This window comes from Schistocerca cancellata, chromosome 4, assembly GCF_023864275.1.
Source record: "Schistocerca cancellata isolate TAMUIC-IGC-003103 chromosome 4, iqSchCanc2.1, whole genome shotgun sequence".
NCBI classification, from domain to species: Eukaryota; Metazoa; Arthropoda; class Insecta; order Orthoptera; family Acrididae; genus Schistocerca; species Schistocerca cancellata.
The window spans coordinates 882,415,328-882,432,035 of record NC_064629.1 but is presented as its reverse complement, the minus strand read 5'-3'; the positions used below and the strand labels follow the sequence as shown (position 1 = coordinate 882,432,035).

Genomic DNA, 16,708 nt, shown 5'->3' with positions numbered 1-16,708 from the left:
GTGTATAGTAATTGTACGTCATAAAGTGCATTTTTTTTTACTGTATTGGTACATGACTGTGTTGGTAAATGACCAGTGCCATTTTATTTATTTATTTAGCGCCCATTGTATCGCATTCATGATATTGGACTTTTCAAAGTATAAAACAGTATAAAATTTTATATATTTACATTCAGGTACAAAATAAAGTCCTATATAACTAGTAATATTTTATCAAGGCTAGGTGCTTTCTTATCAACACATCTTCACGACAGTAGTAATATAACCAGTGTTTTACTTAACTAGGCATAAGAAAATAAAATTTTGTACATACCCATAGAGAAAGTAGACATATTGCTGAAAAGTTACTGTAACATCTTGGTTGAATTTACTAAAGTATTAAATATTGTAGTTAAATAGGCATAATAGTATTAAGAATTTCCTATCTGCATATATGGCACAAAAGATAGGTACATAATTAGACATATGATTACGTTGGTCAATGGAGTTTAGTTTTAAATAGGGATACCTAGATAATAATGAATTTTTATTTCGAGAGAGTATGAGGCAAAACCTACAGATATTCCAGGTATTCATGAATACTGTAGAAGCTGTTGTTTATTAGTAGATTTTTTTAGTTCTTTTTTAAATGTATTAATGTTTGGTATGATTGATGTTATCTAGAAATGCACTGAGGAGGATTTTTGGTTGGAACATTACATTGTCCTCACGTATTGATTTCCTGTGTACATCTGTATGACAGTCTTTCCTATTCTTTCTTTCATAATTGTTCATCTCACTGTTCAACCCTGGAAATTCTCTCTAGCTCTCAAAGGAGCCTATATTTTCAAATATAAATATAGATGGTAGGGCAATGATTTTTAATTCCTTAAAAATACGTCTACATGATTCTCTGTAAGCGACATCCTTGATTAACCTAACAGCTTTCTTTTGAAGTTAAAAAGACTGCTTTGCAAAAATGGTTTTTCCCCGAATAATATGCTATACCTTAGCAAACTATGCCTGTAGGTGTAATAAGCACTTAGCACTGTTTCAGCATTGTAACAATCTTTAAGCATTCTTATTGCTATGTAACAGTGCTTGCTTAATCTTTGTTAAGCATTTCTACGTATCTGTCCCATCTTAGATGTCCATTCACCCATAATCCTAAAAATTGTATGTGATTCTTCTGCTGAATTTGGCCATCCCCTAATGTAAACTTTACATTGGTCCTGTTTTTGTTTCCTTCTGTGGTTGAAGTTAATCCATACAGTTTTCTTGTCATTAACAACTAGACAGTTACCTTTAAACCATTTTTCCGCCACTTCGAATGTTTTGTCAATTTTCTGCTGCGGTTCATACTCGTTCTCTCCTTTTATAAAGAAGCTGGTATCATCAGCTAATTATATAGTACCGGCCATTGAAAACTGTTGCGGTAGGTCACCAGTAAAAACCAAGAACAAGAAGCCCAGTACCAACCCAATTCATCTATTGTGTTCCATATAAATGACCACAAACCATACATACGAAAATTGAGACTCCGAAGTACATGTGCAGATTACCAATATGACAGTGCCACGTGTGGATTACTATGAAGTCATTTCTTACGATATGTGAAGTTGGACAGTGACAGCACTGTGACGCGTCAGTGATTTTAATACACAGAAGTGCTTCGCGGGCATGCGCACAAGTTGCCCATATGTGGCGACAGTATGATGTGATGGCTATGGTTTGTGAAGCGAACTTTATGAGTGACTTCGTACAATGTCGTTTCTCTCTGTTTAATTATAATTAATCGTCTGTGAGTTACGTTCGTATTAAATAATTCCGTTAGATGAAAGCAAACGCTTGTTGATCGCTATTGATTTTTTGTCCGGTTCTCGCAGCAGTACCTGCAGTATTTCGTCCATAACGCCGCCGATTAAATAGTTACAGTATTGTTGAAACTATAAAGTGACATCGATTTTATTATAGCCTATGATGTTATGTAAATACGTAAGATTATGGCTCGAACTGTCAAACGCAATTCAACGGTAAGATGACATCGGATCATCTCTGTAATTTCCAGCGAATAAGCAGTTTGTTATGATGCTTACCGGCTGTAGGAAATGTGCGTTGTGTTTGTATTTGGGAGATTGCACAAAGAGACTTCCGCACGGTTGGGGCTATGCAGCATATTTAGAAGGGCTCTTAACGTTATTTTTACTTTGATGTGAATGTAATTTAGAACGTAGTGTAAGTATTTCCGCAAAGTTTAGGCAGCTCTTGTTGTATTGCCCCAGAAGCTGTCACTGAACTGAGGAACAGAAAATAGCAAGACCAGACGAATTTTTGGATTAGACCGGAACATATAAAAGGTTATGAAAAATGAAATAGTAATGCCAGCATCCCCCACGAAAGTTATGCCAGAATGTTGCTTGAGAATGACTCAGTTGAAGCTTGTAGAAGCAGTAGCTTTCACGCGTTGTATTATATGGAATTTCAATCACGACGCACCGGACGCCGGAACTGCTGAGGGACTTTGTGGTGAGTGTGTAAGTTTCAGTTTTTTGGTAGAAATGTCTCAGCACAGTAGGGCTATTAGCAAAGACATGAGAACTGGGAGAAAAATTTAGTATGTGCACGGTCAAAATTGACCAGTTTGCGAGTATTATGAAATGTGGTCACCGAATTCTAGTATAGAGCCCGAACAATTTCGCAACTTGTAACTAGAGCTACCGCACAAGTAGTAATGCTTATGTATCATTAGCTTCAGCAGCTGTTTACACCATTCTTCACAATTAGTATTCATCAGTGTAATTATCATAAGAACCGTGCAATGTTTGTTCCCTATCAATTCATGAAATGAGACATGGAACATTTCACAGGGAAAAATGTATCTCCGATCATTTTTCATAAATAAGGCGATTCCTTTGTAAGAAATTAGAACTTATGCCTCTAACCTGCGATCTTTGAGAGGCAAGCTTGTTTTATGTAGTGGATCATGTGCTCTTGACATGTTTTTTTTTTTTTTCTGTCTCTTTGTAACGACTTTTGTAATTTGTTCTGAATCAACCGACTTGTTAATGGATTATTATGCCCCTTGCCTGATTGAGCGGATTTGAATTCTCCAACACAGACCTGAATACAAGAATTTTCTTTTTTATAATGTCACAACTGAGGCCTTTGTCAGTTGTAAACTGTCTGTGGTATATGAAACTGCAACCTCGATGTTTTAACTGACAGTTTACGTGTTTCATTTTCGTATATGACTCTGGACTGCAATCCTTGAAGTGAATTTACTTTGTATTGTAATTAATAGGAAGTCTTGTGTGGATTGGGCACTGTGAGAGGACAGGCTAATAAGCACTTCTTGGTTAGACTTTGAATGTCTTGTTGCTATTCAGAGTATTACATTATGTATAATGCAGTTTTTTGTTGTTGGGTGTGTCTGTCATGTAAGCAAGTGATCAAAATAGTACGTGACATTGACACAGGTCTTTGCTAAAATTCGTGGAAATTGTAATGTTGTCACAGAGTGTATTCCATTGTGGTATATCTCAGTTCAACAAACTTCTATGAAAGACTGAGCAATATAGTAGAAATAAAAATTAGAAAAGTGCACGTAACTATCTGCATTTGTATTATATTTTCTTAGCTTCAGGGTACAAAATAGTAAATTATCCTTTGGTCTCCATTTTAAGTACTGGTAAGCTTCCAAGAAAAAGTCAAAGCAGCAGATGACAGACACGAACTATTCTGATATGAATCGAGTGTGTTCCATAGCTCATACTCCTATAAGAGCTGGAGTGAATTAGTTCTTTCTATCACTATAATTTATTACAGTAATGACTTGTATTCTGTATTATCTCCTAGATTTTTCTCCAGGCAACTGCCACACATCTTAATATAATATGTTTGAATTAGGGCCTATGGTGAATAAAAAATTAAATTACAATTATGTGGTTGACAACAGCAGATTGCGGTGCATAGGTCTGTTTTGCTAGATTTTTGGTAAATTTATAATTTCTTTATAGTATTGTTTGTAATAGGGGCAGTTAACATTTATTTTTGTGTTGGAATGGAAAGTACAGTCTGACAGCCATGTTCTTGCTCTTTGACAGGACTTCTCTATGTATCAGTGTCAGACATATTTCCCTAACTTTTCTTTAATTCTGTTACCCATAAAATAAAAATTATTAATAGTAACAGATTTTCTGTAGCTTATCTTAAATGTTTAATGCAATTCATTTCAAAGACTATGATCCATTTCTTTTCTTATCCTTGTGCAATCTGATCAGACTAATGACCCTTGTCTGTGATGAGGCATTAAACCCAGTCTCCCTTATTTTCTAAAAGTAGTGACTTTTCTTTTTGTGTTACAATAAATTTCGGATTCTGTAAGAACAGTGGTCTCAGCTTTAATCACTTGAACTACTTGGTTGAGAGTTGACACATGAATTTTGTGAAGTGATACACATGGGGAAGAACTAATGAGACATGTATATGTGACTGTAAATGCAGTACAAAAAGAATTTTTTAGACATGTATATGTGACTGTAAATGCAGTACAAAAAGAATTTTTTAGTTGAAGTGGCTGTTCTCTGTATTGTGTAAATGCTGCTGTGGGGCTCTTCAGTTGGAAATACGGAAGCATCCGATCCCGCCCGTCTGCTTTGACCCATGACGTCACAAATATGGCGGAAACAAAAACAAACACACACACACTTTCCACAAGAAGCCTAATGACACTAACGGGACAAGCGTGGGAAATGGGGTGTTTTGGGTGGGGGTGGGGGGGGGGCAAACTAAATATAAACAAATTTAGATGTCTTGCGTAGCTACAACGTGTAAGTGAAGACAGCCATGCATGAATACCCACCCACCTCCCCAGGGGTCGTAACCCCTGCAACCCATAGAAGATAAAGATGCTTCAGTAGCTGATTAGTGTTTTTTGTCTTTTTTAAAAAAAAAATCTCACGGGATAGAACGAACAGATCAGAAAGATAAATATAATAAATTAAAACAGAAATTGGAGGAAACAGATAATTAAAATAAGTAATAAGCGTTTTTAAATTAAAAAAAGAATCTCACGAGATAGAACGAACAGATCAGAAAAGTAAACAAAATAAGATAAAACAGAACTGGAGACAGCCACACTCAAACCAAACTCCGCGCCGTCATGACGTCAGGCACGACAACACCCTGACGTCACGGGTCAAAGCCGACGTGTGGGATTGGACGCTTCTGTCGACCCCTTCAGTTTTACTCTTAATTCACAGGACAAAGCAGACATGGGGTTTCAGTAAGTTAAATTAATTCCACTTCCCCTCTCAATAATTGTCCTTGACAGATGAAAATCTTTGTGTTTGTAATCAACATTAAGATTTTGAATCACTTATAAAATGCAGCACTGCTTAAAAATACTTTACAAATAGCATACTGAACCTGGGAACAGATAGTGGTCTGTCATGTTGTGTTTTCTCACTTGCAAATGAAATAATGACAAGGGAATGGGGATGGGTTTACACTGTAGAACTAATAATAATAATAATAATAATAATAATAATGTGTGGAATAAATTGTATGTAATTTGTGGTAAGAGTTGGAGCCGAAAGCATTACTATAACATTTGTAAGACTTTGAAAAAGCACACGATTGACGGGGAAACATTATTCAGTACCTTAAGAGTTTGGAGCTGATGACAAATCAGTTGCAATCATAAAAAGGCACAATAACAAATACAAAATGTGAAATTAAATTAAGTGAAACCTCTAAAGCTTTTTGAGATCAAACCAGGTGTAAGACAAGGAGACGGATCACTTTTGGTAGTGATATTGGAAACATCAAGATATACACATGTGTGTTACGAAGTATTTGGTATTTACATAAAAGCACAGATGTATACAACTGTTTCTGACATTTGTAAGAGAGATTAAGAGTTTACACCATACCAAATAAAATTACACGTATCAGACTGAGTTAAAAAGAATATATACAATTATGCATACATACGATGAAAGGACGATGCCTCTATATTTTTTACTCGGAGTTTGAAGATGAATCTCTAATTTAAGAATTTTGTATACTTGCATCTAAGAAACTCATTGACACTGTTAAACTTGCCTCTAAGAACTCCTTTATACTGTAACAACAAACTGAGACCAGGTGTGACTTTAGTTTTTGCTTGAAAGCTGACAGTGTTTTTAAGTTCTTGATACTGCTTGGAAGTTTGTTATATAATATACATCCAGCTATTTTAAGTCTACTTGAACACATGTGACAATTATCCGTACACCTAGTGCCATATTTACGTATATTTTTGTTCGTCAAAGCTGTACAGTTTATTTTTAGGTACATAATGGCTTCATACACATACAGAGCAGGCACTGTCGATATTTGCAGTTTATTTCTACAAGACTGTCTTGAAGTCAGATTTCCAGTGCACCTAATCACTTTGGTTTGGAGTTTAAGTGGTATACGTATGTTTATACTAGCTGCACTAACCCACAGGTGTACAATAACTGATATGTGGTTAAGTTAGAGCATAATACATGAATTTAAAAAAATCATAATTGGAAGAAAAGGGATAAGCTGAGAATTGTTGGCTTGGCTTTTGCAGTCAGTCTTGTCATCTTAAGTTGAATCTGTAGACGATGCAACAATAAAGATAAATCTCACAGGATACAGCTTCAAAAGCAGGCCCATATGTATCTTTTGAAAGGAAAAAGAAAAAAATATTATGACACGAAGGAGGCACTGAAATATATGGAAACTAGTTATAGAAGTATAGAAAAGGCTACAATATTTAAGTGATTAGGTGAAATAAAACAACAAACAACTTAGACAAGTAAGCTAACGTGGCAAGGACAAGGACAGTGGAAGTTGATTTTCAATTAACAAAAACCTTTTACGATAAGAAATCTTTATCAGTAACAAAACTCCAGGACTAAAACACTGTCATTAGATCAGAACGTTATTTGTTAAATGCAGCCGATTACTTAGCTGAAACAGAAAATAAAAAAAGGGAAATAGTCAGGAAAATCTGTGGACGATAACACTACAATGTCAAATGAGAATTTATAAGTAATAAATAAGTTAATGAAAGAATAGATCAAATATTAGACTCAATGTGGAAGAGATGAGTTGTGTTCAATGGGCACCTAAAAAGTTTACATAAAGTAACAACAAAAAGTTTGATTTTTTGACAGGAACCTAAAACATGAATCGTGTAGGTCTCAGAAATTAAAGCAGACCTAAGCAAAATGAAATTAATGGAGGAAGAAATAGGAAAAAGAGAAAAGTTCATAGCAATTATTTTTTTTCTTCAAAGTTTCCAGGAGCAAACGAAGAAAATACAGGTGTAAATCAAACAATGGAAGATCCAGGGTGGATTGTAACAATACCAGAGAGGGAAAGTTGCTGCTCACCATATAGCGGAGATGCTGAGTTGCGATAGGCACAATAAAAAGATTCACACACTCATAGCTTTCGGCCATTAAGGCTTCACACACACACACACACACACACACACACACACACACACACACACACACACACACACACACACACACTCACACGTCTGCAGTCTCGGAGAGCTGAAACTACACTGCGAGCAGCAGCACCAGTGCATGATGAGAGTGGCAACTGGGTGGGGGTAAGGAGGAGGCTGGGGCAGGGAGGGGGAGGGATAGTATGGTGGGACTGGCAGACACTGAAGTGTTGCAGTTTAGACGGAGGACAGGAGAGAAGGGGGGGAGGGGGTAAGTAGCGTAAAGGAGAGAATTAAAAATAAAAAGACTGGGTGTGGCGCTGAAATGACGACTGTGTATTGCTGGAATGGGAACAGGGAGGGACTGGATGGATGAGGACAGTGACTAACAAAGGTTGAGGCCAGGAGGGTTATGGGAACGTAGGATGTATTGCAGGGAAAGTTCCCATCTTTGCAATTCTGAAAAGCTGGTGGTGGTGGTGGGAAGGATCCATACGGCACAGGCTGTGAAGCAGTCGTTGACATGAGGGGTCTTGTTTGGCAGCGTGTTCAGCAACAGGGTGGCCCACTTGTTTTTGGCCACAGTGGCCATTCATGCGGACAGACAGCTTGTTGGTTGTCATGCCTACATAGAATGCAGCACAGTGGTTGCAGCTTAACTTGTAAATCACATGACTGGTTTCACAGGTAGCCCTGCCTTTGATGGGATAGGTGGTGATAGTGACCGGACTGGAGTAGGTGGTGGTAGAAGGATGTATGGGACAGGTCTTGCATATAGTTCTATTACAGGGGTATGAGCCATGAGGTAATGGATTGGGAGCAGGAGTTGTGTAAGGATGGACGAGTATACTGTGTAGGTTTGGTGGATGGCAGAATACCACAGTAGGAGGGGTGGGAAGGATAGTGGGTCGGACATTTCTCATTTCAGGGTACGACAACAGGTAATAGAAACCCTTGCAGAGAATGTAATTCAGTTGCTCCAGTCCCGGATGGTACTGAGTTATAAGGGGAATGCTCCTATGTGGCCGGACTGTGGGGCTTTGGGAGGTGGTGGGAGACTGGAAAGATAAGACACGGGGGATTTGTTTTTGTACAAGGATGGGAGGATAATTATGGTCAGTGAAGGCTTCAGTGAGACTATAGGTATATTTAGAGAAGGACTGCTCGTCACTGCAGATGCGACGGTCACGGGTGGCTAGGCTGTACGGAAGGGACTTCTTGGTATGGAATGGGTGGCAGCTGTCGAAGTGGAGGTATTGCTGGTGGTTAGTAGGTTTGATATGGATGGAGGTGCTGATGTACCCATCTCTGAGGTGGAGGACATCATCTAGGAAGGTGGTTTGTTGGGTTGAGTAGGACCAGGTGAAGCAAGTGGGGGAGAAGTTGTTGAGGTTCTGGAGGAATGTGAATAAGGTCTTCTCACCTTCAGTCTGGATAGCAAAGATGTCATCAATGAATCTGAACCAGGTGTAGTACAGAAAGAGGAAATAAAAGAACAACATATGGAAAGAATGGACAAACTACTGGAAAGAAGACACTAATTATTTCATGTGACCCTCAATAGGCCAAACCAATAAGACTAATGTTGCCATTATCCCATTACAGCAACAGACAATGTCAAACATTATTAATTAGATTAATAAATACAAATATACAATGGTTTAGTTATCAGAAATTACAGCATTATATTAAAATAAGTGTATCCATTCATCTCACTGAATGGGTGACAAACCGGTCATGCTATAAGACGACAATAAAAATTTGAGTTTGAAAATGCTGTAGAAAATTAACCCCTGCTCAGAATGGTATCAAATTTGGACATATTATTGACGGAGGAGAAAACATTATGGAAACAAAAAATTTGCTCACTAGATGGCACAGTGTCATATTGTAAATAGGTTTGGCTACAAATGATAGATGAATTGTGATATGACAGCTATGGTGTGCGTTGCACATAAAATAATTGGTACTGTGCAATGAGGCATTCAACAGTTGTGGCACTGTTAGTTAGGTAGGTCCAGCCACCACAGCAAGGTCGTATCACATCGGTTGGAAGAAGTAGGTTTTTAATTGACCTGGGGCCAAAAACCGTATAAAAGGCAACATGACATTTTTAATTGCCTTTGGCCAAAAACTGCATAAAAAGCAAATTAATGCCAGTTTCTAATTGCCATGAGACTGGAGCAAGACATGCTCAATATGCTGTCAATCATTTTCTGCCACAAGCTGAATTCGAGAAACAGCACATCCCACAGCAGATCCGAGACATATTCAGAATATGTTGCACAGTGCGTGCCTTCAATTCTGCTACTTTTGTAATTGGAGCACTGAACACAGCATCGTTCAGATGACCCCACAGCCAGAAGTCTCCTGATTAAGATCGGGTGATATTCACAGCCAGGCTGTAGGGAAATGATGGCTGTTAAGTCTAGAATTTCCAAAATGCTCCTGCATCAGCTGCTCCATTGGCTGTGCAATGTGTGGAGGAGCACTATCTTGCATAAAATGATCCTACCCACACATCCACGCTGTTGAAGGGTTGGAATGATGTTGGTGAGCAAAAGACTATAATAGCGTTTACCAGTGACTGTATGGGTCACAGGACCCATCCCCTCGAGGGGGGGGGGGGACGACTTGTATTTAACATATTAACTCATTTGTGAAGAAATTGGGTGTTTGAAGTTGTTTTATACATGGGAGTTTGATTCTTTAAAGACTTTGGATTTACTGGTGTCATTTTATTCATTCAGTTACAAGCAAATCATATTCTCCAGATTTTGTTGGGACGGGGGGGGGGGGGGGGGGGGGGGGAGAGAGAGAGAGAGAGAGAGAGAGAGAGAGAGAGAGAGAGAGAGAGAGAGAGAGAGAGAGAGAGAGACTGTCTGTCTGTCTGTCTGTCTTACAGTAACCATCTTCATACACTGGATGGCAGGCGGGTCATAGTGGAAGAGTGAGTCAAGTTTGAGCAGCCGTGTCCAAGCTACTATGTGGATAACATGCCAAGGAGGCTGCAAGAATATCACAGCATGTGGGAATAGGCAGCACATATTGAATGTTACACAGCAGCAAATTTTGATTTGACAAGTGTGCATTTTCAAACATACTGTTTTTATTTTGGTTATTGTTTCATTTTTATTTCACAATAAAATTGTTTTAATTTATTCTTTTCCTCCCTTTCCTTTTCTAGTTTTTCTACAGAATCACCATGGTTATATGGGTTTTTGACAATGTTAGTGACAAGTGGTGGCAGGGTGCCCTCCCAGACACCACCACTCCCCTCCACCCCTGGGACAGAATCTGTGTACCCATCTGTCGGTGTCCAGATTAGATCTCATGTTGAAGTTTATGTTTTCTAAATATTTGTGTTGTGAGTATCTGAGGCAAGGTTGGTTTTAATTTCGTAAGTGTTACTCTTTCATTCCCTGTTCCTTTTTAATCAAAGATGTAGGTGGTGCAAAATGTTTTGACCTATTTATTTTCACTTCTCACTGTCCCTCAAAGTTGAGCCACTTTATACTCTGGCTTTATCATTTTAGCAAAGAGTCAAATATCCACTTCCACATTAAGAGAGAATTTTAATATGACAGTATGAAGTCTGATTTCTGTTTTTCTCTCTGTATGTCAGGCTTGGAACTTGTGAAACACGTCTATCCAAATATATAAAGCCTTTTACCACCTCTATAATTTTATTCTTCAATGCAGTTTTTACTCTTGAAAGACTTTCTGGTTGCAGAATCACCTTTGTTACAGTTGTTGAAATTTTTGTATTATACTTTGTGAGAACATTTTATAGTATATATGCAAATCTTTGTAAATCCTCTTTTCCATCAGCCATTAGTATCTGGTCATCTGTGAGCACTAACATTAATAATGTGATGTTTTTGTCAGTTTTTACACATGTGGATTAATCTTGATAATCTTATTCCACATACTTGGTTCTTGTTAATATTAACAAGAACCACCACAGCTGTGTTAAGATGCAGTCGTTATGTCGCTACCATTTTTCTTCAGTGAACACCATCAGGTGACACTGCCAATCATCTACATAACAGATTCCCACAGAATTGTGGTGATATCATGATTCGAGGGGTCTAATTGTCTTTTGTAATATTGAAGGAACATTTTGGAAAATGACTGACACAGACACTAGTATAGTCTGCATACCACGTTATCTTCCCTGCACGTATTGTTCATTGTGCTAATCCCAGGAAGTCTGTGGAGTGTTTGTATGCTTGTCACATCCCACAATATGCCATCAATATTATGTAAGATGATTAGACATGAGAATTTGTTGTAAAGACTGTATACTGTAATACATATGTGGTGGTTTGTATTGATATTTCCCTACTCTGTTTCACCCATCTGAATAGTAAATGATAGTAGTGATAGACTACAACCTTACCTTAGTCCCTAATTTCTATGGTTCCTGTATATTTTTCATGGTTGTAAAAGCTTTTTTTGGATTGCCTAAACTATTTGGGACTTTGTTGTTTTCCATATTTGCTACAACATAAGTGTTTTGACTTCGTCATAATTTGTTTCAAGAGCTAAAAATAGTATCTTTTGGGATGGTTAAATTTCTTTATCTACGCTACTAATTGTGTAACCATAAATGTGGGATCTATGCTACAGTGTTGCTTTTTAATTCTGCAGGACTTTTCATTGAGCTTCCATTCCACTATTTTTTGCTTGCTCTGGTCTGTAAGAGTCCCTCTGATATTTGCAGATACTCGTCTCCATTTTTCTGTGTAGTTTTCTAGTCATTGGATATTGTTCCATCAGCCCAACTAACATTAAAATAGTTGAACTAATCTAAGATGTAATTATTGTCTTATATTTCCGTAACTCCATCAGTACTACACCAGCATTTTTGTTTTTCATGTTCTTTAATTTCCCCATAACCTGATACATTGTGATGACATTGTATTGTTTGTCTACTTTGTGTAATAACAATAATAGGTTGTAATTGTGAAGCTTGTCCTTATCATGTTTGTGTAATATTTTTTCAGCTAACAGACCTGCGTGTTGATAGTCATTGAAGGTGATGTCTTGTACTTTGTTGATGCTTTTGTTATAGATATAGTAAATATAGATTGACTAGTGGTACTGACATTTTGACTTCTGTCAAAGTTTGTTTGGAATCCATTAAATCATGAATCGCTATCTACTCACCTTCATAATTTATGAAAGAGAAAGCTTACAAAACCTTCACTGTACTGATAAAGGAGCAATTATCTTCAATCTGGGACCAGGTAGGATTGATAGACTGAACAGAGAAGAGCGCCATCTATTGTCATGAGTTGGTTTAGTATATGCAAGTGTCTCGTGAAGATGCATATGGAACTCCAGAGGAAGACACTACAAGAGAGGTATTAAACTTCCTGGCAGATTAAAACTGTGTGCCCGACTGAGGCTCGAACTCGGGACCTTTGCCTTTCGCGGGCAAGTGCTCTACCATCTGAGCTACCGAAGCGCGACTCATGCCCAGTACTCACAGCTTTACTTCTGCTAGTACCTCATCTCCTACCTTCCACACTTTACAAAAACTCTCCTAAGAACCTTGCAGAATTAGCACTCCTGAAGTCTCGGTCGGGCACACGGTTTTAATCTGCCAGAAGTTTCATATCGGCGCACACTCCACTGCAGAGTGAAAATCGTATTCTGGAAGAGAGGTATTGTTCCTCACAGTCTGACTTATGGTAAAAATTCCATTTGAAAAAGTGTCAGCCAACATTTTACCACCTCCTCCATATATATTGCAAAAAGGTCTTGAAGGGAAAACTGCAGAGATTTGAGTTCACATTGAGGCTTACCACCAGTCATTCTTTTTGCAAACCATTTGTGACTGAAACAGGAAAGGTGGGAAGTTACTGTGTTAAATAAATTATCATCCTCCATTCACTGTAACGTCAGTCACAAAGTATAGGTACAGCTGCAAATGTAACTAAGCCGAGATAACTTGGTGGAAATTGTGACTTCAGGGAAGCAGTTTGACCATGGTGACAGAATAAATTTTCATCTTAAGAACTTGTCCGAGAACACAGTGTACCCTCAGGGGGTTCGCAACTCTTTTGTGAGTATGTACTCAGCTACCATGGATCCCCAGCCTTTGCAGCATTACTATATTTCTGTACTGCAAGCTGATACTTCCACTAACCCTTACCCCCTCTGCCTCTCCATCAAATGGTCTGCTTCATGCAGACACTGCTTGGACCTGGTTTATGATTGGGACTCAAGTTTCCATGTCCAGTGTATTCTAAAACTTTTCATTAAATAAACATATGGTCCTCATTGATGAGCTTGACATGCTACCAATTTTCAAAATCCTCCAGAAGTGCAGATCATGCAGGGAAGGTCGCCCAGTGTGATGTATACTCTGTCTTTGTGACTTTTGTGATTTCCCATCTTTGCACCTTTCCTTTTAATAAACAAATATACCCAAATAGCAGCACGGTAGCTGTCACATTGTAGGGCAGGGTTGTCAAGCACCCGCATGATGGCTGGGCCACCAGGACAACGCAGGGGTCACACTGTTGGTGCCTGAGCTGAAAACTCCTCATGCATGCCAAGGAGTATGTGCTCGTTGTGACTGGGGCATGGGGTCTCTGAGCAATGGATTACTGACCATGTATCTGTTGCTGAGGCTGATTGGTGCCCATGGGGAGGGCCCACATTCAGAGTGGATGGCACAATGGCAGATGAGCCGCAAATGAAGTGGATGAAGTTACCTTCTGTTAGTGGCTATATGCCCCAGCCGTCTGTATGAGAGGACAGTAGTCCTTTAATGCAGAGAGATACAACCCTAAAATGTTCTCTTTCCTGCCTATGTCGTGGGAGGAACATAGGGCTGAGTGGCATGCAGAGCAATACTCCCCACAGTACTTGGTTTGTACAAGGACTGATGGCGATTCCTTCTTGGCCACAAAGCCTTATTCTCTGTAGAGAACTAAGAAGATAAACTTGGGGAAGTGGTAGCCATCTCTGAAATGAAAAGTAGGACAATTTTGATCAAAACAGCATCCCCTGCCCAGTCACTGGCTCGTGTGTAACAAGCTGAGTGACATACCAGTGACTGTCACTCCCCATAATAGTTGAAATTTAGTTCAGTACATCATTTTCCTCGGAGGCCTGCTGTTAGAGTCTGATAATGAGATACGCGCGAACTCTTAGTGTCGGGTTGTACACTTTGTCTATCATGTACATAGTGGGCCAAAGGGTAATAGGGTTGCTACAGGTGCCTTCATGTTGGCCTTTGAGAGCAATTTATTGCCTGGAAAGGTCAAGGTGACGGAATACAGGGTGTACATAAAGTTTGGGAACACTTTCAATTATTTATTGCACAATAACCAAACATTGTACAGATATCATACATATGTCATTTTGAAGAAAAACCCTGAAATTTTTTTTTAATTTTTTTTTTTATGTATACTGCCACAGCGTAGTTTGGTAATTTGCTGATAGTCAGTGCTAGTCGCAGACATGGTGAGTTCAGGTGTGGAGCGAGCTTTCTGTGTGTTGGAGTTCGACAAAAACAAGTGTGCTACAGCTGTTCAACAGATGTTTAGAACCAAGTACAGTAAGAAGCCCCCAACAAGGAAGGCCATTTACCAATGGCGCAACAAATCCATTACGATGGGTTGCTTGTGTGCAGCTAAGAGAAGCGGACATCCCAGTGTGAGTGAAATGAATGTGGAGCACGTGTGAGAGACATTAATAAGGAGTCCAAAGAAATTGGTGTGTCTTGCATCCCGTGAACTCAAAATGGCTTCAATGAAGCTGTCTATGAAACCATTCTAATTGAAGCTAGTAAGGAAGCTCAATGATGACAACAAAGACAAGCATTTCGATTTTTGTTCACAGTTGCAACAATTGAATGAGAATGGGGATGGCATTGTTGATCACTTAATTTTTAACAACAAAGCCACTTTTCACACTAAAGGGAAAGTGAACAGGCATAATGTTGAATCTGGGGTACAAAGCATACACACGAATGCATTGAATTTGAGCAAGATTCTCCAAAGGTAAATGTTTTGTGTGCCTTGTCACGTCGAAAACTGTATGGGCCATTCTTCTTTGAAGAGAACACTGTCACTGGATATTCCTACGTGGACATGTTGCAGCAATGGCAGATGCCTCAAATGTAGTCGGACTCTCCATTCATCTTTCAGCAGGATGGGGCTCCACCCCATTTTCATCATGAAGTTCTTGGGTACCTGAACATGGAGCTGCTACATTGATGGATCGGGCATGCTAGAGAAGGGGACAGCTGTTTCATGAAATGGCCTCCCCGATCACCAGATCTCACTCTGTGTGACTTTTTTCTGTGGGTCACATTAAAGAACTCATGTGCGTACCGCCTCTACCAGCCACGGTCGACAATGCCATGCTGGGACAGGTATGGCCAGAATTCGAATACCGTATTGATGTCTGCTGGGTCACTCATGGTTTGCATATCAAATGTTTGTAAAAAAAAACCAACTTTTAGGGTTTCTCTTCAAAATGCAATATGTATGACATCTGTACAATGTTTAGTTCTTTTGCAATAAATAATTGAGTGTTCCTGGAGTTTATGTACACCCTGTACTGATGCGATGTGAAACTCCCCCCCCCCCCCCACACACACACACACACACACACACACACACACACACACACACACACACACGTGGTGCTTAAAGTGTCTCAAATTTGGGCACATGACTTCATGTTGCAACACTAGCCCCATCTGCAGAGACTGCAGATGACAGCTGCATGCGAATGCTCCTTGTGGCCCCCCTCCTATCTGTGTCAACCGAGGAAAGCACTATTCTCCCTGCACTGTTTTCCATAGAGCAGAAAATGCAAGAGTGTAAGACTGTGGATTTATCAAGAGGCCAAGAAAAGTACGAGCACCCAGCATGTAAAACAATGTCATATGCTACAGCTATGATGATGTTGCCCTTTTTGGTGACTGTACACCTGCTCATTGCACCCCCTGCAGTAGGCCCCCTGATGATGGTTGAGGGCTCCCCTCTTGCTGCTTCCCCCACACTTACTTTGGGATCAAAGGCTTCCCACCCACCAGGGACATTGGTCCCCTCCTCCTAGTCAGACACACATCACCTTCCTGCGGCTTCTTCCGCAAGGAAGGGGTCTCTCAGGACACTTGCCTCCAAGATTTCTGCTGGTCTACAGACACCAGCCAGTGGCTGGAGGAGCTATAGGCTGCTGGTCGCAGGGCTTCATGATGCTCATCTTTACCTGAAACTGATTTAGAGA

The 16,708-nt window shown here is 39.4% G+C and overlaps 1 protein-coding gene across 2 annotated transcripts in view; it reads left to right on the top strand.

Moving 5' to 3' along the window:
• Nucleotides 1-1,669: 1,669 nt before the first annotated feature.
• The window catches only part of LOC126185043 (coiled-coil domain-containing protein 177-like), a 318,163-nt gene continuing 303,124 nt past the window's right edge, over nt 1,670-16,708 (top strand). For both annotated transcript variants that reach the window (XM_049927793.1, XM_049927791.1), the window contains exon 1: nt 1,670-2,505. The gene's annotated coding sequence lies outside the window, so the exon portion shown is untranslated. The remainder of the gene's footprint in view (nt 2,506-16,708) is intronic.